Source organism: Protopterus annectens, chromosome 14.part0 (genome assembly GCF_019279795.1).
Source record: "Protopterus annectens isolate FY-2018-M chromosome 14.part0, PAN1.0, whole genome shotgun sequence".
NCBI classification, from domain to species: Eukaryota; Metazoa; Chordata; order Ceratodontiformes; family Protopteridae; genus Protopterus; species Protopterus annectens.
The window spans coordinates 337,237,394-337,263,945 of record NC_056748.1 but is presented as its reverse complement, the minus strand read 5'-3'; the positions used below and the strand labels follow the sequence as shown (position 1 = coordinate 337,263,945).

The 26,552-nt window shown below is 37.9% G+C and overlaps 1 protein-coding gene across 1 annotated transcript in view; it reads right to left on the bottom strand.

The window, feature by feature from the left end:
* PLPP4 (phospholipid phosphatase 4) overlaps positions 1-26,552 on the bottom strand; it is a 2,218,356-nt gene that overhangs the window by 536,592 nt on the left and 1,655,212 nt on the right. The gene's annotated exons all lie outside the window — the stretch shown is intronic.

Below are 26,552 nucleotides of genomic sequence, written 5' to 3'. Positions count from 1 at the left end.
GTGAATGTAGTGTCGGATATTGTCACTTTACCATGAGAATCAAAAAGCCAGTCCCTTGGGATTATATATAGGACTTTTCATGGCAAAGCTGTTAATTGTCTTGCAGTTCAGTGCAATGATCATGTTCACCACTTTCTACAAGGATTACAGCCCATATGTGTTATAGCTGGTGATGTGCAGAGTAATTACATGAGGACCTGCATCATCATACCATGAATATTTAGTAAACCCATGTAGTTATGACACACAGTTCTCTTCAGTAGTTCATCCAAGTCTACCCCCACGTCACCTTTACCCAGTCTCATCTTTATGCATTTCTCTCCCCACTATATGTAGCCTCTTATCTAATATGCTGTGATGGCTTCCCCTATACATGCAAATACAAATGCACACTACTCATTTATAAACTGTGCAGGTTCTGTTTTCCATGATGTTGTTCTTATTGCTACTTATTCTGTCCATGTGTGTCACTCCTATTCCATGATGCATTTTACTTGCAAAAACCAATGCACTGGGATTAAGATTGCAAACTTTCTTATGCCTATCATTAATGCTGCCCTTAGAGTCATCACCAAGCTTGTCCTTTTACCGCTATGCTCTGACTCTCTCACATTCCTGCACCCATTAGGTTTATGTTTGCAACCCTGTACTGTAGCTCCTCCATAAGCCTGTGTCCTTCCCTGAGCTTGTGTTTGGTATCACATGTGACATAACTGGTAACTCTACATACCTAAATATCCACATTGTATTGTGCTGTACAGCTTTCTTTGTAATGCACATAAAAAAAGTCCATATAGAGTGTCCTCTGCTCACTACTCATTCATACAAAGTATGCATGCCCTAGAACCAAACGAACATCATTGAGGAAGAAAATGGGTATAGATGTCTATTTCACTGAACTGGCACATAATGGTACTTTTGTTGTGTTGTCGTATATCTCACCTAAACAGTTAAAAATACTGTGGGGTTGCACGATTGTTACCTAATTCTTTCTTTACTGCAATGCGTAGGAAAACCTTAACAATCTCACTGTTTTGTATAGAGTTGTTCAGAAGCTTGCTGAAGGCAGTATGTTCAAACACATTTCTAAGGCTTTCAAGGCCTGTAGCTGTGATACTCCTGCTACAGATGACCACACCTCTCGTACCTTTTATACCATACCACATTCTCATTGCCACATGTCACAGGTTTTAAACTTGATGTATCCAATGGCCAATAAAGTTCATCAGTCCTCAATCTTGTCTAAACGCAATGTAAATGACCTGCTAGAGTGCACTCAATAGGCTCTGATACTGTCTTTGTGCCAGTGATGCCACAAAAATAAAATAAAATAGGTGTGAGATTAGATACCTGGGCAGGAGCCAGTCAGGTCCCATCTCTGCATCCTGCCCCAAACCTAGTTCCTCTAGTTTGTGACAGGAATGTCACACCTAGGCAAGGTGAGAGGAGCAACTACCCCAGTGTAAAGTGTCGGGTGTGTGATCTACTATCCCGATCGCTATTCAATGCTTAAGTATTTTAAAAGTCAGTATAGCATATGTGGTCAAACCAGAGTGCTGCAGCTTTCTTTCTCTCTCTCTCTCTGTGGTCTTAACTGTAGCAAGGGCTTGTTAAATTGTAGCAAGAAGTTTGCTACAATTTAAAGCATTTCTGTTTTTTTCTTTAAATTAAAACCTGAGCACTGTAGTGTTCCATGCAGAGTATAAACTGGAGCAAGCAATTTTGATGCAGTTTAAAGAAAGAAAAAAAAAATTGTTTTTTTATATAAAACCTGAGCACTGTAGCTCTGTGTGTGGCATACCTCTCAACCGTATTGAATCCCTTGGTATTTGCCAGTTTTGAGGGCAAAATAATGGAGTGCCAATAATTCCTGAGTGACCCCCTTCAATTCCGATTTTTTCCATTTTTTTTTTAATTACAAATTTAAATAATGATGACATCACCAACCATTGCCAGCTTATCCCATAACGTCATCAACTTGCATGGGCATGCATGAAAACATCAGCTTCATGAAGCTTTGGAATTTCCCCAGGAAAAGAAATTAGTATACAAGTGAAGTCTATCACCAGGGCAGGGTTGGGTACTAGGCTATAATACTGCTTTGGGATTATCGCAGGAACAGAAAAGCCTCGCACCAGTCAACACTTGCGGTACCACCTTTAACATTCTTGTAAGAAAAGTGCAGTCCGGGTCTGAACTGTCTGCAAACAGCTACAGTTAACTTTGAACCTAACACCACTTTTGTATTCAACTGCGGTACCACCTTTAACATTCTTGTAAGAAAAGCTCAGTCCGGGTCTGAACTGTCTGCAAACAGCTACAGTTAAACTTTGAGTATGTGTCTACCTGTTTGAGCCAATATTCATTTTCCCCTGGAGAGCACGCACACGCACACACGCACACACGCACACACACACACACACACACACACACACACACACACACACACACACACACACACACACACACACACCTTCCACTTTCTCTTATTCCCTTCTGTTAGCAAACAGTATCCATACCTGATCAATACTGTGTGTTTGTTAATTTAAACTATGACCACAGTAGCCTACTGATACACGGTTATCCTGTTTTTCCACCTGAGAAATTAAGAAATGACTTACAGTTTCAGAGCAGTCCTTGGTCAGTTGTGATTTTTCTTAACACATACTTGTCTTTGCTTTGTGATTGTTTCCAGCCCCCTCATACGAGCAACTAACAGGGTCTCTACCCGCTTTACTCCCTACCCTGCCCCCTTTTACCTCCTGCCCCCAGTGGTCCCACCTTTATTGCACTCAAACCCTTCCCATCTTTCCAATTGCCAACCACAGAGCTAACCCAACACTACCTCCTCCATCTTCCCACTACTATACACCTCCTCAACTAACATGTACAAGCATACCTTTCCTATGCTCACTGCATGCACTCTCCTTGCATATCTTACATCCTACCAAAGCTCCATCATTCCCCCACTCAACCACTACCACTGTACTACTACTCACACCGCCACTCATGTCTCACCCACACTCAGTTCCCCTCCCACAAGCTCAAGAACCATCCCTATGCACCCCCACATATTCTACCAACTATATTACTCAAACATAAAGCATCCCTACAACTTAACATAGTAACCCTCCCACCATACCTATTACCCACAGAGCACAATCATAAAGTTTCCCTTATAAACAAACACATTAGACTTGTACTCCCCAGATATAGTCATCCTGACAGAAACCTGGCTAAAACCTCACATTACCAGTGAGCAAATACTCCCTACAGGTTACGGCATACTAAGAGTAGACCGGCTAAACAAAAAAAGAGGTGGTGTAGCTATAATATTTAAACAGCATCTAAACATCCAGATCTTAAAATCATCAGCTCCACAAATAGGCAATGAAGAAATAATATATACCAACCTCAAAATTAACCAAAACAAAACCATCAACATAATTGGATGCTACTTCCCACCTGGCCAAAACATCCCTCCACTAGAAAACCTCCTCAGCTGGTCTACCCACCATCTCCCCCAAGAAACTATCATCTTAGGTGATTTCAATATTGGCTGGCAATCCTGTTCTGGCAACAATCCAACCCATCATGTACACCTTCATGGCTTCACCCAACTAGTCCAGTCACCAACCATGATAAATAAAAACTCCAGCAAGCACACTACCCTGGATTGGATACTAGTCAGTAAGAGCCCCCAGTCATATATAACAGGCTGCTTATCAGATAGCCTCAGTGATCACTCCCCAACATTCCTACTCAAAAAATACCTATACCAAGCTAAACCTGTCATCTACCATCAAATACGTAAAAAACTAAACTTTAACCCACTCACATTCATCTCATCCCTCAAAGAATGCAACTGGCATCCTCTAAAGTACCTCAGTCTAGATGACGCAGTTGAATTTTTTAATACTACCTTCCTAAGCATCCTTAATTACTATGCCCCCATAAGACTTTCCAGAATCAAAGCACACCCTCCCCGTGGCTACAGAAAACCACTAAGTCAGAAATGAAAAACAGGGATAAAGCCTGGGAGCACTGGCGCAAAACCAAAACCCCCTCAGCTAGACAGAAATTCCTAGAACTACGCAATAGAGTCAAAAAGCTAATAAAACAGGACAAATTCCAATACTACCAGTCTGCCCTAGATTCCTCACAACACAGCCCCAAACAATTCTGGTCCTCCATAAACTCCATCCTCCACCCAGGTAAAGTCAGTACCCCTCCTCCTAACATCCCTCACTCCTCAGAAAATATTGCTACCTCATTCAACACACACTTCACCCAAACCATACTATCACTAGCTAAACAACACAACCCCCTCCCGTCCAACCCACACCTTCAACTAGTAATCTCCCCACTGCCTTCTCTTTTTCTCCTGTACCTACCTCCAACATAAAAAAACTCTTAACTAAACTTAAACCCACCAAATTAGCAGCAGACAACCTCCCAAGTGAATACCTACAAATCGCAGCTGATGCTTTGGCCTACCCAGTATCCATCTTGATTAACCGATCTCTGTCAGAAAGTTACGTTCCCACACTGTGGAAAGTATCACATATAATTCCCCTCCACAAAGGCAGAACCTCCGCAGAACTAACCAATTACCTCCCCATAGCTATTCTCTCTCCACTCTCCAAAATACTAGAGAGATGCATACACTCTCAGGTCTCAGACTACCTCCTTACTAACAACCTCCTTTCCAGTACTCAGCATGGTTTCCGACCAAACCATAGCACCACCACTACCTTACTCTCCTTTACTAACACTATCCTTCAGCATAAAAACAATGGCTATCTCTCCTCTGCTACTTTCCTAGACCTATTTAAAGCATTTGACATGGTCCCACACAAACAACTTATCTCTGTCCTCAATAACCTATCCTTCTCACAATCAGTCACCAACTGGTTTCAGAGTTACCTGTCTGACCACCAACAATCCTTTGTATGGCAGAATGACATATCTCTCCAACTACCTGTCTCCATAGGGGTTTCCAAGGATCCATCCTTGGACCCCTACTCTTCTCTGTTTACACCAATAATCTAGCCTCTGCCACCAAACATGGCACACTTATACAATACGCAGATGACTCGACCATCATCTGCTCAGCCCAGTCCCTACCAAAACTGCAAAGAGTCACACAGGAAGCCTTTTCCTCTGTTGAAACATGGTTAGCCGATGCCCAATTAATACTCAACCCAAACAAAACTAAACTACTCATCTTCCAACCAACCAAACATACTCAAAACAACTCTCACTTTAACATCACAGCAAAAGACAACACCACTATATACCCAACTGAACACATCAAATTGCTAGGAGTGGAAATAGACAATAAACTAAAATTTGACATTCACATATCCATTACCATTACAAAAGTCCACAAAAAACTAGGAGCATTATACAGAAATAAGCAATTTCTCACCAAAGCAGCAAAGATTTCAACAGCAAATTCCCACCTTATCTCCACCCTACTTTATGCCTTTCCAATATATACCAACCTAAGGCAATGTGATCTAAACAAGCTAGAGACCTGCTACAACAAAGTCGCCAAATTCGCCACAGGGGCATCCTATCATAGTTACCACTGTCTCTCACTTGCTGAACTGGGCTGACTTGAACTCCCTCACCTCCTTCAGTGGTATCAACTCTCACTCGCCCACAAACTAGTAAACCATCCACTAAATGTCCCATCCCTCCAGAATCTACTCCAACCCTATCGCACCACCAGACCACTAAGATCCAGCAACAAAAATCACTTGCAGATCACTAAAGCCAATAACTCTGCTGGTGAAGCAGTATTCTCTTGGGCCATAGCCAAATTATGGAACTCACTCCCACCCACAATTACCTCTGTACCATCATGCACCCACTTCAAAACTTTACTAAAAGCACACCTAAAAAGATGCTGGCTATGCCCTTGCAACTTCCACTCTAATATCATCCACCCCATCCAACCACTACCTTTCTTTCCACTCCACTAACTACCTTGATTATAGCAAGGTCATATGCTCATAAGCCTAGTACTTATTATACAGCAGGAACTTCTCATTGTAACATTTGTTAATGTTTGTTATGTACTTCACAGATAAAGATTCTAGTTGTCTACTGATGTACTATGTTCTTTATCTGTAAATATGTTGTAAGTAATTGCTATGTTAAATTGTTAATCGCTATGTAATCCAATGTAACTACTGTCTGTTTATTCTAACTGTGGAGCTTTTCTCCCCGGGCCTCCGCTGAAAATGGACCTACATCCAGTCGGACACTCCCGGTCAACAAATTTAAATAAATAAATAAATAAATAAATAAATAAATAAATAAATAATTAAATAAATACACACTATTCTCTCATAACATGTGTAAATCAGCCGGGCATATTTTGGAGAGTCTTCAGTCAGCCCATTATCTGGTGAGTTGTATACAATTTGTCTTAGTGTGTAATGTTGTGTTCTTCATTTTTTCAATTTTTTAACCTTAACACAAGAAACTACAGCTTACAACTGAATCAGCACCCTCTTGTAACAATAAAATGAAGGAATGGCTCACTCATTACTGTAATTTTCATATTGTCATCAATGCCCTCAACATGCAGCAATTTTGTTTGACAACTGTAAGCATAGCCCTGGTCTGGAAGGTAGCTTTCTTATCCTTATTTAGTAAGGTGAAGGATAGTGTTATCCTGCATGCTAAAGGAAACATCTCGATCAGAGAGAAATCTCTTCAGAATCGGGGACACATCCAGAAATAATCAGGAAGTGGGACACTTTTAAAATAGTGCTAAATACTAAATAATAATAATACGGCTCCTCAGCGTTTTGACTTTCTGCTTAGTGTTTTGCTTTTGCGGTAAGACTGTTTGCTTCCTGGTCATCACGTTTGTTGTACTTTTAAAATAATGCTTACTGCATTGTAAACATAGTGTGCTGCTGTACAAAAAATATTATTTCTGTTGTATGTTGTAGATTCCTCACTGGTCCTTCATACTCTATTTAAAACTGGAACCTTGCATATTTGCCTTATGTCAGTTAGCAGCCATCTCTGTATTGTGAATTGCTTATTGTGGAGCTTTTCTCCCCGGACCTCTGTTAAAAATGTGCTTTCAGCCCAGTCGGACATTCCTGATAAACAAATGTAAAATAAATAAATGTTAGCAGCAGTAAGCAGACTCCAGACTGGAGTTGTACTGTGTGCGCACTGTGCACAATTTTATTTAAGTTAATTTAGTTAAGTTAACTTCTGCAGAAGGAAAACCACCCATGTCCACATTACACAACAGAATCCACAATCCATTCCATTCCTAGGTTTGGCGTCATTGCTGAGCCAGGATCTCCTATCAACTCTGTAATTTGCTTCACTTGACGGAAAACTATGCACTAGAATTAGTAGTCATTAAAAAGTATATTCACCACAGCAAGTCCTGTTTGTGGTGGATGTATGAGGGAAGATAGTGATGAATGTTTCTGTGTAAGTTGGGAACAAATAATAAAAAATCCTTATATAAAACAACCAATGTATGGCTACAGCTATAATCTTGTATAACTGTCAGCAAAACAGACAAAATGAACCCAGTTTTAGCCCTTTCTTTCCTTTCTTCGTATTTTTCATTCCACTAAATACAAATAAAGGAACGAAAGTGCTAAGATTGGGTTTGGTTTGTCTGTTCTGCTGACAGTTATGCAAGATTATAGCTGCATCCTTGTGTTGGTTGTTTTATATAAGTTTACCTTACCCCCAAAAATTCCTTGTTACACCCCTGAAGAGCACCTCAAAGAGTTGCACAACTCTGATTTCGCACAGTTGGCCAAAATGTCTAGAGCCCCTTGGACCCAACTAGCTCAGTGCTAAATACATTTTAATACCCATGCACAAATGTTTCCAAAGTTATCAGTGAAAACAGTTTCTTTTGTACTGATCCAGAACTAGGGCAATGACATTGGGTCTTGTTCCACAAGGAAGAATAATTCTACACTTGTTCTTTTCCTTCAAACTGCCACATAGTCAATTTGCAGTGGTAGTTTTTCCAGAATAAGGACCAACTCAAACATGTCATGTATAGCATAATTACTACTATGTGCAGGACTGCAGGTCTCCTCAGACTCAAGAAGGGTGTCCTACTGTCAAGTCCTTGTAGCTTCAGACTAGATCCTTTCTACTGTGAACCTACACTATCACTGAGCTCACATATTCAGATACCCAGGATCACTTGCTGTTTCTCACTAAAGTCATTCAATGGCCGTTACACTTAACTAAAACAAAATGTATGCTGTTGGTGAGAATACGTGTTCCAATTTAAATCCATTAGCAAACAAATACATAGTCTGGTTCACAGCTATTTTACAATCCCATTGCCACTACGTTCATTGCTTCTGTTTCCTTCCTTGGCTTGGTCCTGCCTCCACGTATTCATGTGATCTGGATAAGATGACATAAATCTCATGCTACAGAAGAAAGAATACCCAGTACATTCGTGGGTGTAATGACAGTTCCACCATATTTGTCTCGTGTTTAAAATGTAACCATTCACATCATTAGGTTCATAGGTATGTACTAGGGTAATGGTCCTGGAGTCTTTACAAACCTAGCCCATAGAAATGCACTGGCATTGTGCTGCCCGATGTTAGTTCCCAGTGCCTCTGTCAAGTAGAACCACTGCAGTGATCCCCGGGGTGAACTTTCTATTTCCCATCCACTCATCAAGATTTCTCTTGAAAAAGGCCAGTGAGGTGCTCTGCTTGACATGTTACGGGAAGTCTATTCCAGAGCATGGGCAGTCTCTGGGTTATTTAGTAGAACAAAAAGAGTGTGGAAGTACATTGGTAATGGAAGATATGATCATAAATAATCACCATATTCTCCTTTCAGCTTGTAAGCTTTTGTAGATGCCCGTCTATCTATTGGTCTCTAAGGGACACACAGAAACTGATGGAGACAGTAATACTAAAAGTATGCATACTTTTGATGCAAATGAGAATAAAAAGAGAGATATATTACAGAAAAAACAGACTTTTGAAGAATGTAAAGTAAATCTAGTAGAAGAGCTGCTGTACATTAATACTTTAATATTGTTTGAAAGTGGATAATTTCTTGCCAAATAAGTACAAAGTTTTGAGTACTGAATGGGAAGAGGAACAACGTATTGATTCCTGTAAGGTGGATATAAGGGATACTATCCTGTTGATATGAGTGTAAAAATGTAAAACAAGAAAATGAAAAAGGTGAAACGTATGGCAGTATTTTTAACTACATCTATTAATGTTGATAGTACTGTAAGTAACATATGTAGGTTGCATATATAGATTATTGATTTATAAATGATGTAAGGAGCTTCAGTGTGATGTACATACCTCTGAGAGGAGTTTGCTATAGTCTTGTGTTTTGCTATAGGTGCATAACGTGGCCTATCATGCTTTATAATGGTTTGGTCACTGTCAGTGTGTTTGCAATTGTCTCATCTCATCTCAAAGAAGAAATGCTCTGTTCTTCAAAGTTGCTGAACTAGCTTGGTTGAGAGTTACCCCATTCAAAGACTTTCTATTCACAAAGACATAATATGTAATTTGCTGAATCAAATGTTTTTGAGTAGTTTTATGAAATTATTCTGTTGATTCTCCATTATTTATGGCTTTCAGAATAGTGTCAGTCAGTTAATGGCAGGAGAACTCTGCATGTAGCAATTTAGTGTTGAAGCAGTTAATTTTATTTTTAGAAAAGAAAACTGTATTTTAGCTTTTCACAAGTTCAAAGTTTGATGATACAAGTTCAAATGTTAATATAAATAAAACACTATTGTTCTGTTTACTGTGCATTTCATATTTTGTCTGTTTTTCAGTTTGTGTTTAAAAGTTGGTACCCCACAATTTCATTGGAGTGGGTGGGGTTACATAATTATGTTTGCAAATGTTATGTTAATCAGCATACAGATTCGTACCTATTTTTCAGATTTTGGATGTTTCCAGATTTAGACATATGGTGCGTGATATAAACTTTTTCTTTTCTGTTTAACAAAAAAAATGAGAAGGAAGGAACGGCAGGGGTAGCGCAAAGGGCACCAGGGCCTTTTTTTTTTACAAAACAATTCAGTATGTACAGCCACATATTATAATGTAAGTGGAAAATATGTACCACTATAAGCTCAACCATACTATACTCTCATCCCAATCTCTCACGATTCAGGCAGAAAGCAATATGTTTCTGTAAAGGGCCCAAATCTCAGGCACATTTAAATCCTAGAGTATTTCTTAATGATGATAGAAACGTATGAACTTAACAACTATTTTAAATAGATTAGGACCTATTATTATGCCATATAAGGCAATATAAAGTAACAAAAAATATAGAAAAGTAAAACCTGGAGACCAAATCAGGGATACCCTGGCAAACAGACAACCGAAAACAGGTGTGAGTATTGCTGCACCTGATTATTAATAACAGCATTAATTACTACAAGTTCATACAACCGTAGTGCAGTAAAACATGTAGCAGCCAAAGGCCCAGTCACTATAGTTAAACACATATCACAATGAAGAATAAAAAATCATAAATAATGTGTGCACTTTAATACAGAAAGAATTCTCGGTGGTCAATGAACTGCGATGTGCTGCCCCACCACTGGCCATCATTGGTATAATCACTGTAGTGATGTTGATCCTTGGTCCTAGTGAAGTAGATGCAAATCTATTGGCAAGAGTTGAAGACCGGTTCCCCTAAAGTACTGATTACACATTAGGGACCCTTCTCCTGGACAAAGATTTTGTCATCTTAACATTCAAGTAGAAGTAGGTTAGCATTTTCATCTGCTGTCACACCCAGAACTAATGTCAGAAGCTATAATAACCAGAGGAACATTCCACCATTATGAAATTTAAAAACCCAGATTGGCAGTTATTCAGCTTGTGAAATATACCAGAATGTCAGTGATGCCTTGTGTTATTGATTAAACCTGTAACCCAATGAATTTAGTTGGTTCATTGCAAAAAGATTCAAATGCATCACTAAGTGTGTGTGTGTGTGTGTGTGTGTGTGTGTGTGTGTGTGTGTGTGTGTGTGTGTGTGTGTGTGTGTGTGTGTGTGTGTGTGTGTGTGTGTGTGTGTGTGTGTGTGGATTCAGAGAGAAAGAACATTTAACTTTTGAAGTTCTTTCTTTAGCCTGAATTTGTAGTTTTTCAGGAATTATAAAGCATAATGGTTTTACCTTAACACATTTAAATACCTAGGTATTAAACATTTGTTTTGACTGCCTGTAATAATATTGCATTAGTTCACTAAGCTGCTGTTTTATTTTCTAATGTAGCTTGCCCTGACTCAGCTAGAATGTGGTGGAAGAAGATAGCAAAGACAGAGAATGTTGAAGGATATTGTTTACTGGGTAAGTACCACTGGGAATCATGCACACACTATTCACTCCTGTTATTGTGATATATACGCAAGTAACTTTCATGGTGGTATGCTAGGGACCATCATGGGCAGCACGCTATCCAACTGGAAGACTAACACCTACCCTTGTCACACAGACTAAGCAAGTGGTGGTTTCACTAGGCAGTCGTGGTCTAATGTAGGTCATCTCGGGTGGCATTATTAAAGCTGAGGTTCCTCTTTCACTTCCAGGCATATACAGTCATGCTCAACAGGCTCTTAAACTGTATACTGCCTATGAATCAGCAGAAACAAATGTAATGTTTATTAACATGATGCCCAGCCACCAAATGATGAAGATGCATATATGTGCCATGCATGTTGATGTATGCAAAGAAGAACATTGTACTTAGGGGTATCTGAGCAGGGGTACCTATGTCATTAGAGGATCCTCAGATGTACAGTATGTATTTGCTGATCAAAAAGGTCCATAACCATTCAATGGTTCAGATTTCTATTTGGTAGGTTGTCTTGCACAATGTGCATCTACACATTTTTCAGACAGTCCTTTCTATTCTCAGATAGGATGCCTTTTTGCAGATGTTAGTAGACATTCTGGCATTCCCAAAGGCATTATAACCTGAAGGGTGTCTGACAGGACAGCAGACAAATCAGCTAGTAATCTGGACAGTATACCTACCACTAGTATTCTGATATATTCTGATATGGATGATATGATACACATGAAAGCAACAGGAAATATCACACGGAATATAGTTGTTAGTGGCAGTGCAGGTCCTTTCACTGGTGCTTACACAGCCACAGTTGCACCACACACTAGTGAAAGTGCAATACATACAGGCTCATGTGGACTCTGCATCTAGCAGCTTCAGTGAAGATCTGCAGGAGATACCAAGCATGGCACTTGACAACACACAATATCGACCTCATGGACAATGTGTTCATGCAACAGCTGATAAGGGTGTTCCTGCTGGAGATGGTGATTCCAGTGGTGACCATGTTGATTGCTGACTACAAGATCTGCCACATCTTTTGTAAAGTGCAATGACTAATCTTCTCAACCACTGATAGTTGCCCATTCATTCACCATACCTGCGTTACACAGTGTATCACATAGTTGTCCATTCACTCACTATACTGGCTTTACACAGTGTATCACATAGTTGCCCATTCATTTACTATACTGGTTTTACACAGTGTATCACATAAGCTAAGCATAATGGATGATGGTGCTGACAGCTATCATTGTGAACTGAAATCAGTGCACAACTCTGTAGGGTTTAATGCAGGACAAGACACATGCTTTGTGTCTACAACAGGCCTATTAATATTTTTGTGACATGCTTTTCATGGCATGGAGTAAACACCTTTTAAAGCAAATATGGCAAGGGTGTGTAGGGTCTCGGTATTTCTTTGACAAAGGATCACCTGGCATTCAAAGTGCAATAATGCGTTAGCTTAATATATTTCTAATAACCCACAACATTCATATTTATTTAAGGTAATAGACCATGTAGTATACGATGTGCGAGGTGGACCCTTATCTTTGAAATTTGAACAAAAAAATTTATTATGGCAACTCAGATTGGAGGCTTTCAGAGAACCTGGTTTGAATGAAACCTGCTCTGTATCTTGCATTTTGAAATTAAAAGCCCTATGTCGGTAATATTTACTGTGTTTTTGTACACTGTGTATATACATATATCATTTTTATACTTTATTTTTAGTATATTGGGGATGAATAATAAGTTTAAATTAATAATCGATTTTTTGATTATTTATGATTGTTGATAAATTTAAATTTCCATGGTCAGCTGATTCGAGTCATGTGATTTTTCTAGTTACTTAAAGGCTGAATATACTGTGATGGTTTGTCTGAAGAAGTATTGGCATTTCCAATACGAAAGCGCTAACATAATAAACTTGGGAGTTGTAGTACGACTGCCATCCCTTTCTTCCTTTTCTGGATATAAAGGATCACCAGGCCTTAGTAAAAGCTACAGATATGCTTTTATCTAATGTATTACATCCTTCGCCAAGCCCAACCATCCCACAATGTGGTCTCAGGCTCAGATCTGCTTATGAATTCCACATTTTTGCCCTCATCTCATCTAGTATGAGTAACAGCAATGCTGCTCGTATGCAGCAAGAAAGATTTTGATAGGAACACACCTAAGCTTGCTCTGGGCATTGGAACTGTTGAATTAGGTCTTAAATGAAAATGATCAGCATGACAAAGTTTCTGAATGTGAACACAACTTTGCCGCCCTTTTAAAGAGCATAATTTTATCACAACAGCTAGGGTGTCTGCGTGCCTTCTCGTATGGGTAGCTGATGATGGCTGTGCCAAGTGTAACTTATACTTTTTGGTTAAAAATGTCTGTAGTAGATCATATTACAGGTGAACAGAGAATGTACTGGTCAGCATATGCTGTAACTCACATCATTGCAGCATCCCAGATGTGTGCATCATACAACTTCTTGTGCTGCCTGAAGCTGGCATGTCAAGGAACGCAGTGTTTTTTACTGTGCTACTATATTATTTGCCCTTTGGAATACCTGACTTCTGCCTCTTTCTTTCCTGTACTTATTATATTGTTCTTTATCGATGCCATCTTGTTCATTCAACTCATGTTCTGATACGGGTGCCTTGGGCTGCAATGACAAGGTTACTAGAGCTCAGAATGCTTTTATATTTGTACAATGAAAAAAAAATTCACCAGGACACACTCCAGTGAAAGAAATGCATGCATAAATTAAACAGCAAACCCATAAAAATACAAAAACATTTTTTTGGTGGGGCTAACCCTCCTGCACCCAAACCCTCATGATACTAAATATATTAACTCCAGGACTGCACAACAATGGGGATAAGGACAGAGAGTCTTCTTATTTATTTATTTATTTATTTATTTACATTTGTTGACTGGGAGAGTCCGACTGGACACAGGTCCGTTTTCAGCAGAGGCCCGAGGAGAAAAGCTCCACATTAAGTATTATTTGCATTATAAAGTTAAAAAAACATAGCATTTAAATATAGACATTAGTCCAGTTAAGGACACAAGACAAGAAGAAAACAGATGTAAAACAGCTGTAGAACAAAGTACAATTTTAAAATATGGTGACATATACTAAACATGGTTAAAAATGTAGTTGAGATTCATCAATGAACAATTGATATAATCAGTTTATGAGGTATATAACAGCCATTAGCAGTTGTTGCTACAAGAAGTTAGTATTATGTGGTAGGTAGCTGGGAACATGAGTAGCCAAGCTTGCTAAGAGTAGGTTGTTGATAGGGGGCTGAGAGAGGTAGTGGGTAGGGGGAGTGGAGGGGGGGTTGCAAGGGCATATCTGGCAAGTTTTGAAGTGTGATTTTAGTAAGGATCAATCTCATTTTACCATGGTTTCAGTGAAAAGGGAATCACTGGTTATTACTGTTTTGACAAAATCAAAAATTCATTGAAATGTATGGAATTCTCCACCATCCACACTTGGGTATAAACATATTAAACAACCTGGCACATACCATGGCCATCTGTGCTGTATTTGCAGGCATACTCTGGTTACCATCTGTACATGTCCAAGTACTTGTGTTCATTTCTGGGTTCTCTAGATGGGGTCATTAATCATGGCTGCAAAGAGAAACAGTTGCTACCTGTAATAACAGAGAAGTTTTTTCTATGCACTAACATTGCCTATGCAGTTACCTTCACTCTAATTTGAGTCAACCATTCCTTTTATCTTAGTATGCACTCACATTCCTGGTGAATACATGGAAAATGGATATGCAAAAATGCTAGTATAGATGACATATCAGAATGCAGCATATGGTTTGCCAGGATATTTTGCTAATGTGTTTAGTATTCCATCAACTCCCATACAAATCATTAACTTACTGAATGCCTTCTCTTACTGTTAATGTGAATTTAAGCATCTTCACTGCCTAGATTCTTCACTGCCTGGATTCTTGGCACTTACTAAGGTGCAGTTGATTATACCAAGTACTTTGATGAGTCACACCATACCACAGAATTCTTCAAAACTGCAAGGTGCTTAGAAGATGTCAACACATGAAGATCAGATTTGTTTCTAGAAAATGGGGGGTATCAGGGAAGTATTATGGTGTCACCCATTAGACACTAGAATTTTCTTGATGTTTGCATGTGTGCAGTGGTAGCCCACCCTTGATTTCTAAGGTTACAGGGCCGTCCCATTGACTGTTTCCCATAATGTGTTCCTTGCACATCTGCCACACAGCCTGCAACAGCTCTCTCCAAGTGCTACTTGCTGATCACTTTCTGGTCAGCATGCTGGTTGAAGTGCAGTCAAGTCTGGCACTAATATCTTCACCACTTCAGCATAATCCAGTGGTTCAGAAGCTACTAAGAGAATAGATGATTCCAGCCTTGTTTGAACAATGCTTTTTTCATCTATTGGAGTACTCAATAGAGGTGTACGTGAAGGATCTGTTGATGAGTCACTGCTATTATCTTTATTAGTTAGTGACCTCCCCATTCAGCTTCCACACCTAAAGCCTGTTATACATGTAGATGATATACTTTAACAATCCAGCAATAACCTTATAAGCATGTTACAAAAGGACTTTAAGTTATACAAATGGTTCCAGTGTAATAGACTGCTATTAACGACAATAAATTACCTAATATTCCTTCCATTCTTGTAACAGATCTCATGGGTAACAGTACACCCAATGGCAATAATCAGAAATATTTACACCTAACTTTTAGACCCAGATCTCTCCTTTACTAAGTACACAGACATTGCTGTCAACAAAGTCCTTGCTCAGTTGAAACTTTGTATCAGGATCACTAATTATCATTTTATCCAAGGACACTTGCCTCAATTCCCAAGAACACACTGTTACCTTAATTAGAATATAGCCTTCCTTTTCTGGTCTTTCCCAACCTATACTTCCCACTGAATCCAAATGATAGAGGGTTAAATCTATAGCTTATACCGCTAGCACCCCCTTTACTCCCTCACTGTAAACTTCTTAAAAATACAAACTTACTCACAGTGAAAAACAGGCTGGTTTTCTTCTTAGCTTATTGATTTTCAAAGCTCTAAAGCAAGCACATTGCTCTCTGTCAAAGAGGAACTTCTAATTCAAGAAATCATACATGAACTAAAAAACTCACAGGATAACTTTTTATCCATTGTACACCCACCTATTAAAACAACTGTGGGTAAAATGGCCTTTTCAAGATTAGGACCTGCAACTTGGAACTCTTTCCCTCAGATGTCAAAAATCAAAATCCCACTGAAACTTTTAAAAAAGCCTTTCAAGAGCACATACACCTCGAATCCACTTTTAAATGCTTTCAAGATAGTAGGTTATATTACTAAATTAAATACCCATTACATCCATAGATACCTTAGTCGTTCATAGTTACCGAAAACACATGCTGCATAAGTATTTGTATATATGTAAATACATTTACTAATGTTTTACTGAAACAGGTAATTGTACACTGTTGGGTTCCATGTATTTACCTGAATATTCTTATTTACCTGTGCACTTGATTTTCATGCACTGCACTGATCATTTTATGTTTTGTATCACGTGTGGTACATAGGTCTTGACTGAAAATGGTTAGTGGACCAGTCCACCTACCCAGTTATCAAATGAAAATAAAGAAATAGAAAATAAATAAATAATGCTTAGTCCTGGCTTATACCATAGGAAAACAAGTGTCTACAGGTGAGAGGTGAATGCTAGACACAAAAGGTACACAGGTGCATGGCAAGGTAGGGTAAAACCTGTACAAGCTGTACACTGCACTCTAGAGATGCTTGCTCACCTAACTCTGATATGATCCCAAGGTCACAACATAGAAAAATAGAACCCCCGATCAAAAAAAAAAAATCTTATAACTTTTGTCAATGCCAGTTAGGAAAGTACATGCTTCAGACACCAGAAGTTTGAAATTTCCTGACAGAAAGTCCTGGGAATTGAACATTTTCATTTTATCAAATACACAAAAGGATCAAAAACATAATACAACAACAGCATAAAAAATGTAAAGGCTCAGTACACAAGTACAAGTATGACCTGAAAACATAAGCAAGCAAAATAGATATCTTTAAACAACCATTTATCTTCACTAGATAGAAATAAAGTACAATTGCAGCCTGATCTAAATAAAAATGCAGCTAGCAAATTATTGTAATAAATTGCAAAGCCAAATTTAGCATTGATGCCGTCACAAATCCCTTATTAAAAAACATTCTGACTACAGCATGCAGACAAAATATATTATCTGTCTTTAGCATACGGTACCCAGCTGAGCACAACGGTGAATATACCTATAAAACTATCATGTGCTAAAGTTAGATAGGTACATAAAGTAGTAAAGTAGCTAATATGTTCAAAAACTACTTGTATGCCAGTGTTAGGTGAATTCACAAAATAGAATATCACATACCAAGCAGCTTTTCCATTCTACAATAATACTCTGCAATAATATTGACTTATACAGATGGTATCAGGATTCAGTATTTTATCTTTATTACATTTTTCCGGTGCTCAGTTAAATAAAACTCAAGACAAGTGCTAAAGTGAAATGCTACCATTATCTTGTTTGTGGCTAAATCAGAACATAATTTTACAACAGAGGAATAAAGCAAACAAGACACTGTAACATCACACACTCATACTCTCACACACACACACAGACACACACACACACACACACACACACACACACACACACACACACACAAACTTCTTTCTACATTTTGTGCATTCCGTCAGCATACATCAAAAGCCATTTCCTAGAACACTGAAATGTATTTTTCCCACTGTATATTTTATTTATTTATTTATTTTACATTTGTTTACTGGGAATGTCTGACTGGGCAGAGCTGTCCATTTTCAGCAGAGGCCCTGGGAGAAAAGCTCCATACATTAATACACAGAAAATACAAACAACAGTATCATATGCAACACACAATACAGTTAATACAGAATTTCAGTGACCATAACATTTGCAACATACAATAATAATTGTACACAGTTATACATTCAATACAAAATTTCAAGTGACCGTAATATTTGTACCATACTGAAGTAGTAACACAATTTTTATATATAGCAGAACATAAGAGAGTCAAGACTCTGTATATAATGAGTATATCAGTAGTCATACACAGTATGATGAGTATGTAAAAGAAATTATGCCAACTGCATTCTGTCTGATATTAAAGGGACTATTAGTTCTCTGTGAGGTAGATTTGAGATGGATGAAAGGAGCTGGGGGCAAAAATAATGGTAGAATTTACCCCGGACCAAAACATGAATGTATCCATGAGCTGGATAAGTAGGACTTAAGATGATTCTTAAAGTTATGTATGTTATCCAGTGTTCGAATATCTAGAGGAAACATATTCCATGTTTTTGTACCAACACTAGAGTAGAGTAGAGCGAGTTCCTAGAATTATATTTACTATTAGAAATTTCAACGAGTGTTTTGTTGGTGCTTCTAAGTGGATGGGTACTGGTATAATGGTTTAGTAGACCTTGTAGGGCTGGGCACATTTTGGGATGATAGAGGATTTGGTGGGCTATTCTAAGTTGGTTATAGGTTAATAGGTTTGGTAATTCTAGCCAGGATAGTTTATTTGAGGGGATGGCAATGGTGGGATCTATAGGACGAGTCAGTGGTGAATTTTGCTATTTTGTTGTAGCAGACAGCTAATTTGTTTAGGCCACCTTTGTTTAGACCTGTGGAGGCATAGAGTAGTGTGGAGAGTAGGTGGGTCATTACAATGGTGGCTTTAGTTTTGGAGGTTAGGTAATGCTTGCATCTATAGAGGGTAACTACTTTTTTATAAACTTTTGTGATGGTTTGAGCTACACATTTGTTAAATTTGATACTGTTGTCTATGATTACTCCTAGTAGTTTATTTTGTGTGACTGGTGTGATAGGGTGTTGGTGGATAAGGTTATTTTAAATGATGGAACCGGGTCAGTTGCCTTTGAGGGATGGAATAACATTGTTTTTTTTTTGTGTTGAGTATTAGTTGAGAGTTGGACAGGCAGTTTTCTATTGATATAAAGGATTCTTGGGTGAATTGTTGTAGTAATTGGAGTGAAGGGACAGAGCAGATTAGAGTCAAATTGCCAGCATCGTAAACCAGGTTGGCATGAAGGGTGGCTTTATGAAGGTTATTGGTGAATATGGTAAAGAGAAGGGGTCCAAGACTGGATCTCTGTGGAACACCTAAGTTTACAGGGAGAAGGGGGGATAGGGAGTTTTCCGATTTTATGGCTTGTTGATGGTTTGAGATATAATCCTTGAACCGTGAAAGTGTAGATTTGTGAAATTTGAGTTCAGAGAGTATGGTTATTAGCTTGGAATGAGTGACCGTATTGAATGCTTTGGAGAGATCCAAAAGGATGGCTGAGATGAGATTGCCTTTATTTCTCTGTTGATTTATGGTATTGGTGAAGCTGATAAGGGTGGTGGTGGTACTATGGTTGAGGCAGAAAATGTGTTGTGTTTCAGTCAGGAGATTATCAGTTAGTAAACAGTTTAGTATTTGGGAATGCACACATCTCTCAATGATTTTCAACAGGGGGGACAATATGGCAATTGGACAGTAGACTGATATTTTAGTTGAATCGCTGCCTTTGTGTATTGGTATACTATGAGAGATTTTCCAAAGTGTTGGAATATGTTGTTCAGAGACTGACCTTTTTTTAATATGGAAATGGGGCATGAGATAGCTTTGGCTGGAATTTTGAGGTATTCAGCAGGGAGTCTATCAGCTGCAAGAATAGTGGGTTTTAGCTTTGTCAGATATTTACATATTTTGTTGGTTGGGACTGGTTGAAGGGAGGAGTTTTGGTCAACTGTTGAGGTTTGAGGGCTTGGATAAATTAGAACTATTATTAGTCAAAATGTGAATGGAGTTGGTAAAGTATTCTTTAAATTGAGTTGCAGTGTTGGTAGTGGAAGCATCAATGTTAGGGGCTGGGGTACTGTTTTTTCCAGGTTGAAGTATTTTATTGATGGCTGCCCAAAATGTTTGAGAGTTTGTTTTGTATTTTGTCAGAATATCAGAGTAGTGGGTTTTCTTGTCTTTTCTTATTTTGTTTTTTAGACTTGTTTCTAAGTTCAAGGTACTTTTCCTATTCTGGTTGGTTTTGTTTTGACGCCAAGCTTCCCTTACCTTATCTCTCTATTTTAGAAGTAGCCAGGCATTTTTAGTAAGCCAGGTGGCATAGTTGGACATTATTCTAATTGTTCTAGTTGGAGCAAGCTGGTCGAGTATGTTTAGGAAAGTATAGTTGAAGTACTTGACTGCTTTGTCCAGAGAGAGGTTTGAAAGGGATGTCTAGCTATAACGATTTAGGGCAGTTATAAGGTCCTGGGATGTGAAGTTATTTGTATAACATATTTGTTGTAGGGAGGAGGTTTTTATGGGTTTAATTTGATGCCTCAGGACGAAGGTAGGTAAGTGGTCACTAAGACTGTCAGGTAGTCTTCCAGAGTTATAGGATAAGGATGGGTGGTTGGTAAGGATCCAGTCTAAGATGTACTCTTTGTTGGATGATTTGACTATTCTGGTTGGGGTTTGGATTAGCTGAGTGAAGCCATGAAGGTTTGTGTGTGTAGTGGGGATGGGCGAGATGCATGTGGAGCAGTTGATATTTAAGTCACCTAGTATGAGTGTTTCATGGGGGGGGCTTGGGATGACCAGTGAAGAATTGATTCTAGTGTGTCGATGTTACTGGGAAGAATACAGGCACCGATTATATTCAGTTGTTTTTGAGTACTGAGTTTAACTTTGGTAAGTAGGATTTCTGCATTATTAAATATAAGGAGATTTATGCCTATATTGTCAAAAGGTCGCTTTTGTATAGTATGGCAATTCCAACACCCCTTTTGGATATTCTGTCTTTCCTGAGTAAATTATAGCCTGTGGGAAGTAACTCATTGTTGTTAATATGTGGCTTGAGCCAGGTCTCTGTGAGGAGAACTATATCAGGGGAGTAAAGGGACAGGGTGGCATGTAGTTCTGCTATTTATTTATATAGGTTCATAGGTACATAGATTAGTACTAGGCTAACTGCCCTTGTGAGCCATTTTTAGCCTAGCCAATTATCCCTTGTGAGACTCCAACCCTGCACCTTGTGTTTGTAAGGAAAACACCTTAACCATTAGGCCACCTAGAAAATAAAGTGTCATTCTGTTGAAGTATAAACAATAGTTTTTAAAATTAATCATTTCATCAACATGCCACTCAAAATTATACAAGAATGAAGCAGAATAATGAAGATAATGATGTTAATATCTTACTGTCATGACACACTTATATTTAACTAGCTAATCCAACATATCATCAAGCAAACCACAATAAGAGCAAGCAGACACTTTCCAGTGCTATTAAACAACCTTTCAAGAGATCCATTGGGAACATCTGGTTTGCAGCAAGGAGAGTATTTACTGTTACAAGAACTTCACAAACTAAGATGGCATTGATAAAATTTGAGTATAAGTTAGATTTATCAGTCAAAATACACAAATTAACCAGAAAAATGTGGTCTTTTTGATAAATCATAGAATAGTCAAGATTCAGAACTAAATTATTTTTGAGTTTATGCCCTGAAGTTCACATTTTTGTATTATTTTACTCTCTCCTAATGTATAATTACACCATATAATGCAATAGTAGTTTATTTTCCTTGCAATACATTTCAAGGACACTCTCTGGTCTAGTTCTGGGTAAATACAAAATGAATTTAATAGCACAACAGTCATTCCTACTTCATGTATTGGTCTGTGTTGTCACATATACATTAAGACCCCTTCATAAGCCCTTTCATAAAATGTTATGAATGAGTTTGGCTCAAAAATTGTTCTCATTCTTATCAAGTCCATAGTACAACATATATAGATAATTATGATTATGGAAAACCAGAGTCTGCAACTCTCTATCTCCCCAAATGTTATATTAAAAATAAAGTGAAGCAGCCATCTTGACACATTTGTTTAAGATAATGATCATTTTAGCTTGCATTTTTCTGAAAGCAGTGGCTGATGTTTCCTATATCCTGCTTTACAAATGGCTTCACTGATACTCTCAGTTGTGTGAATGGTGAGTACAGCTATTACCATCAGTGCTGCTGCAGCTGGTGAATGAGCTTCAGTACATGCCATGCATGTTACTGACAGTGCCAAAGTTATTACCCCCCTGTGGGAATGCTAAGCAACAACCAGCTAGGATCCATCTGTTATTGCTCTGGAATCCATGGAGACTGCATCATTCTCTGGTAAACAAAAATCATTAGGGTAAAAAATGGAATATATTATGGGCATTTTAAATATTACAAACCACAAAGAACTCCAACCAATAAACTTGCAACAGATAAAAACATCCAGTCCACAAACAGTACCAAATGGCTCACTGAAAATAGCTGAAAAACCTTTATTAAAACTTCCAGTTCTTAATAAAACAATAATAAATCAAGGATAAGCACTTTTGTCTGCATATTCTATTTAACAGAAACTTCATCAGATAAACCTCATGCATTGAATGAAACTTCTGACCAGCCTCATGCATTGAATGAAACTATTTCCATTATGAGCATCTTGAAATTGAAAGTGCTACAACGCTAAATATATATATATATATATATATATATATATATATATATATATATAATATATATTTTTTTTTTTATATACCCTTTTTTATTTCTTATTCTTTAAGATTTTTAATCTATAATCTATACTGTTATATACCTAAATTTATAACTGTTTGGTGTTTAGGATTTTGTAAAAGTATCTCTTAAATTTTTGAGTGTTTTTTATTTTGGTACCTTTTTCCTTTTGTGTTTAATAATATCTCTAATTAAGTCCCATGACAATTTGTTCATTTATTTGACTGGCTGCTGCTGGGGTATGTATGTGAATGATATGATTACGTAGTTGATTTTTAATATAAAAAGGCAAATGCATGAGGCTGGGTTTATCTGATGAAGTTTCTGTTAAAAGGAATATAGAGACGAAAGTGCTTATCCTAGATTTATTATTGTTTTATTAAGAATTGGAAGTTTTAATAAAGGCTTTACAGCTATTTCCAATGAGCTGTTTGGTGCGGTTTGTGGACTAGACATTTTTATCTGTTGCATTTTAAATATTGCTAATATTAACTCAGAACTTCTCAAAAAAAAATTCCTAATTTTTTTTTTTTGAGAATTACCACCTGCCTTGGGAATATTACTTATTTTTCCAGAGTAAACATTGTTGCAGTTTACCATGGTATGTTAAGCACAGAACACAAACATAGACTCACAAATAAATATACCTCAATCAGAACAGTGGAATGGTTGGGCTCGTTAATGGTCTCCATACTGCTCAATGTAGACATACATGTTTCTGCCTTTTAATTTACCTCATCAGCACAGTATAAGTGGATAGCTTGGGTATATTTTAGAAACACAGAGTATTTAAATCCATCTAATGCCCATAAAGATGTAGGTGCCTGTAAAATATCTCAACTAACATTCAAAGCAAAACACAGATAAATCATTCAGTAAAAACATTAAGATTTTTAGAGTAAGAAATTCAGAGCTAACAAATGAATTTATTGTCCTATGCTGACATGCAGCATATGTTTTTACTTGACACTGACCCGAGGGGATATAGCATAACAACAGTTATTGCAAATGAATAAAGATGCTTAATTGTGAAAGTATATGAAATTCATATGGTCTGAAATGTACAGTCACAGATTTGTGGTAGAGAGATAATCAATTTCCAACCCACAATTTGCATTTTCTTGCCTTGTTGATTCCGGGAAAGAACACAAATCCTTCTTGCCCATATTACAAATAAATATATAGATCCCTGAATTACTGTGTAATTTTGAGTTAAACCTGTATACATCCTAGTGCTCTAAAACAAAATAAATAAAAAGATGCCAATATATTACGAAGAGAACAAAGGCCTAAATGCTAAGCTTTAATTTTATCAACATTAAAAATATAAGTCTTTAAGAAAGCAGTATCAGTCACAGAAAATAACAGATAACGGTAATCATTTTATTCCTATTATTCAATGTCATTCTTCTTTCTACATATTGTGGATGGAAACAAATCACACTTCTGAGTACTGGAGGTACTAGTCACCTTGATATTGACCCAGATTAGCAGCTGAGGGCTGTACCCTCAGTGCAAATACTACATTAAATAGCCAGGGCTGGAACTGCCAGGAGGATAATGGTGCTCAGAATAAGTCATAAGGAGTTTGCAAGGAATGGACTGAAAAAAACATGATGACCCACTCCACGTGAGGGTGAGAGATTGTTCACATACTGCCTAAATATGACAACCCACTGATATTTCACTGCTGTCAAAATTGGAATGTGTGATTCCTTTTTGCTGAGGCTATGAGCCTCAGCAGTGACTTAAGTTTAAAACAGGACCGGATGCAGTGAAGGTAAGGGAACTGCTCAATTAAGTTTGCAGCACACTCAGATAAACTCAGAATAGTGATACTAGTGGGAATATCTCACAGCAGATACCAGTGACATACTGGATGCTTTTAGAAACCTTACAGTGACTGAACAGTTGACAAAGGATGACTGTTTGTTTGTGTCTTTCGGCTTTTCCCGGTTAGGGGTCGCCACAGCGGAACTCCGGTCCGCTAATGATTGGTAGTGGATTCTTACGTACTGGGTTACCAGCCCTGATGTACAACCTTCAATGAAGGCACACACCATTCACGTATGCCTCCACACAGAAGATGCTCTAGCTGAGAATCAAATGGGACAATGTCTTGCTATGAGGAGATAACGCTACCGCAGCACCACCACCGCAGTTTGACAAAGGATGACTATACGGCAAAAAAGTCCCTTCAAAACAGCATGAATGAAAGCCACAAAACTGTCAAGTATAAGAGAGCAGGTATAAAAATAAGCATTTCTTATTCTTCAACATGATAACAAACAGATAAATGAGCCTGCAAGTCAAAAATACAGCTGTCTTAAAAAGTGAACAATCTATGGAAATAAATTCAGTAGTAGTTTTTTTTTTTTTTTTTATTCTATTAATCAAAATACTTTCACATCTTGTACAAGAGGGTCACATAGCAGGAAGTAATTGCCTGATTTTTGCAAGGTATATTCAAGTCACATTATGGAAAAGCCTCCGTCTAATTATCTCTCAAAGTGAATGAGAAGACAACAGAGCATACAGCATCCTAGATTAAACATACAAACAGTAAATACTGTTGTTTAAATGACTGAATGCAAAATAGTGGCCAACAGGTTATGACATTTAACCTGTGAGAAAAAAGGTGCCAACCCTAGAATTCTACATACATCTCTAGTAGAAAAATGCACACTGTTCTGTGATATATCTTTTGCATGCTAGTGCAAGAAGCAAAGGTCTTCATTGCTAATATTAGTTACAGAGAATTACATGAATGCAACGCAGGCTTATTCTTCTAGAATATGAATGAACTGATATTTTGCACAACTCTACATTTGAAACCACAAAGCCAAACTATTTTCAAGACTTTGACACTAGCCTGGAAAGCAAAGGGAGCTGCTGACAAAACACAGAAAACGAGACTGCCATTCATAGGTGAAAAAGCTGCATTATCTACCATTCCTAGGTGAAAAAGCTATCTTACCCCCACCACTCACACACCCACCCACTCACACACACACACACACACACACACACACACACACACACACACACACACACACACACACACACACACAAATACTGCTGTCAGCTACGTTAATGTTTCTCTTTAGCTTCAGTTCAGGTTCAAACTTCTATTAACAGGTGCACAAAAAGTATACTAAGAGAAAATGTAGCTATTGATGAGTACTGTTTTTCACTTTTTTTCCATTAATCTGTGTTGCATAATATGTTTTTCTTATATGACATTTGTTTTGTTTTAAGATGTCTTGGCTAGGGTCATTTAGAAAAGTTAGCAAATAATTCCTTTGAAGACAGTGAATAACATCAACTAATCAGTGAGAGAAGCTGAGAAATATCATTCATTTAACTTGAATTTTTTGGAGGCATTTCTATTTAGCTAGAGTGCTTTTTGGCTTGCTTGCTGTACTCCGCCTGAATATTGCTGATCTCTGACAACATTTGATTTTTCCCATGTACCCAA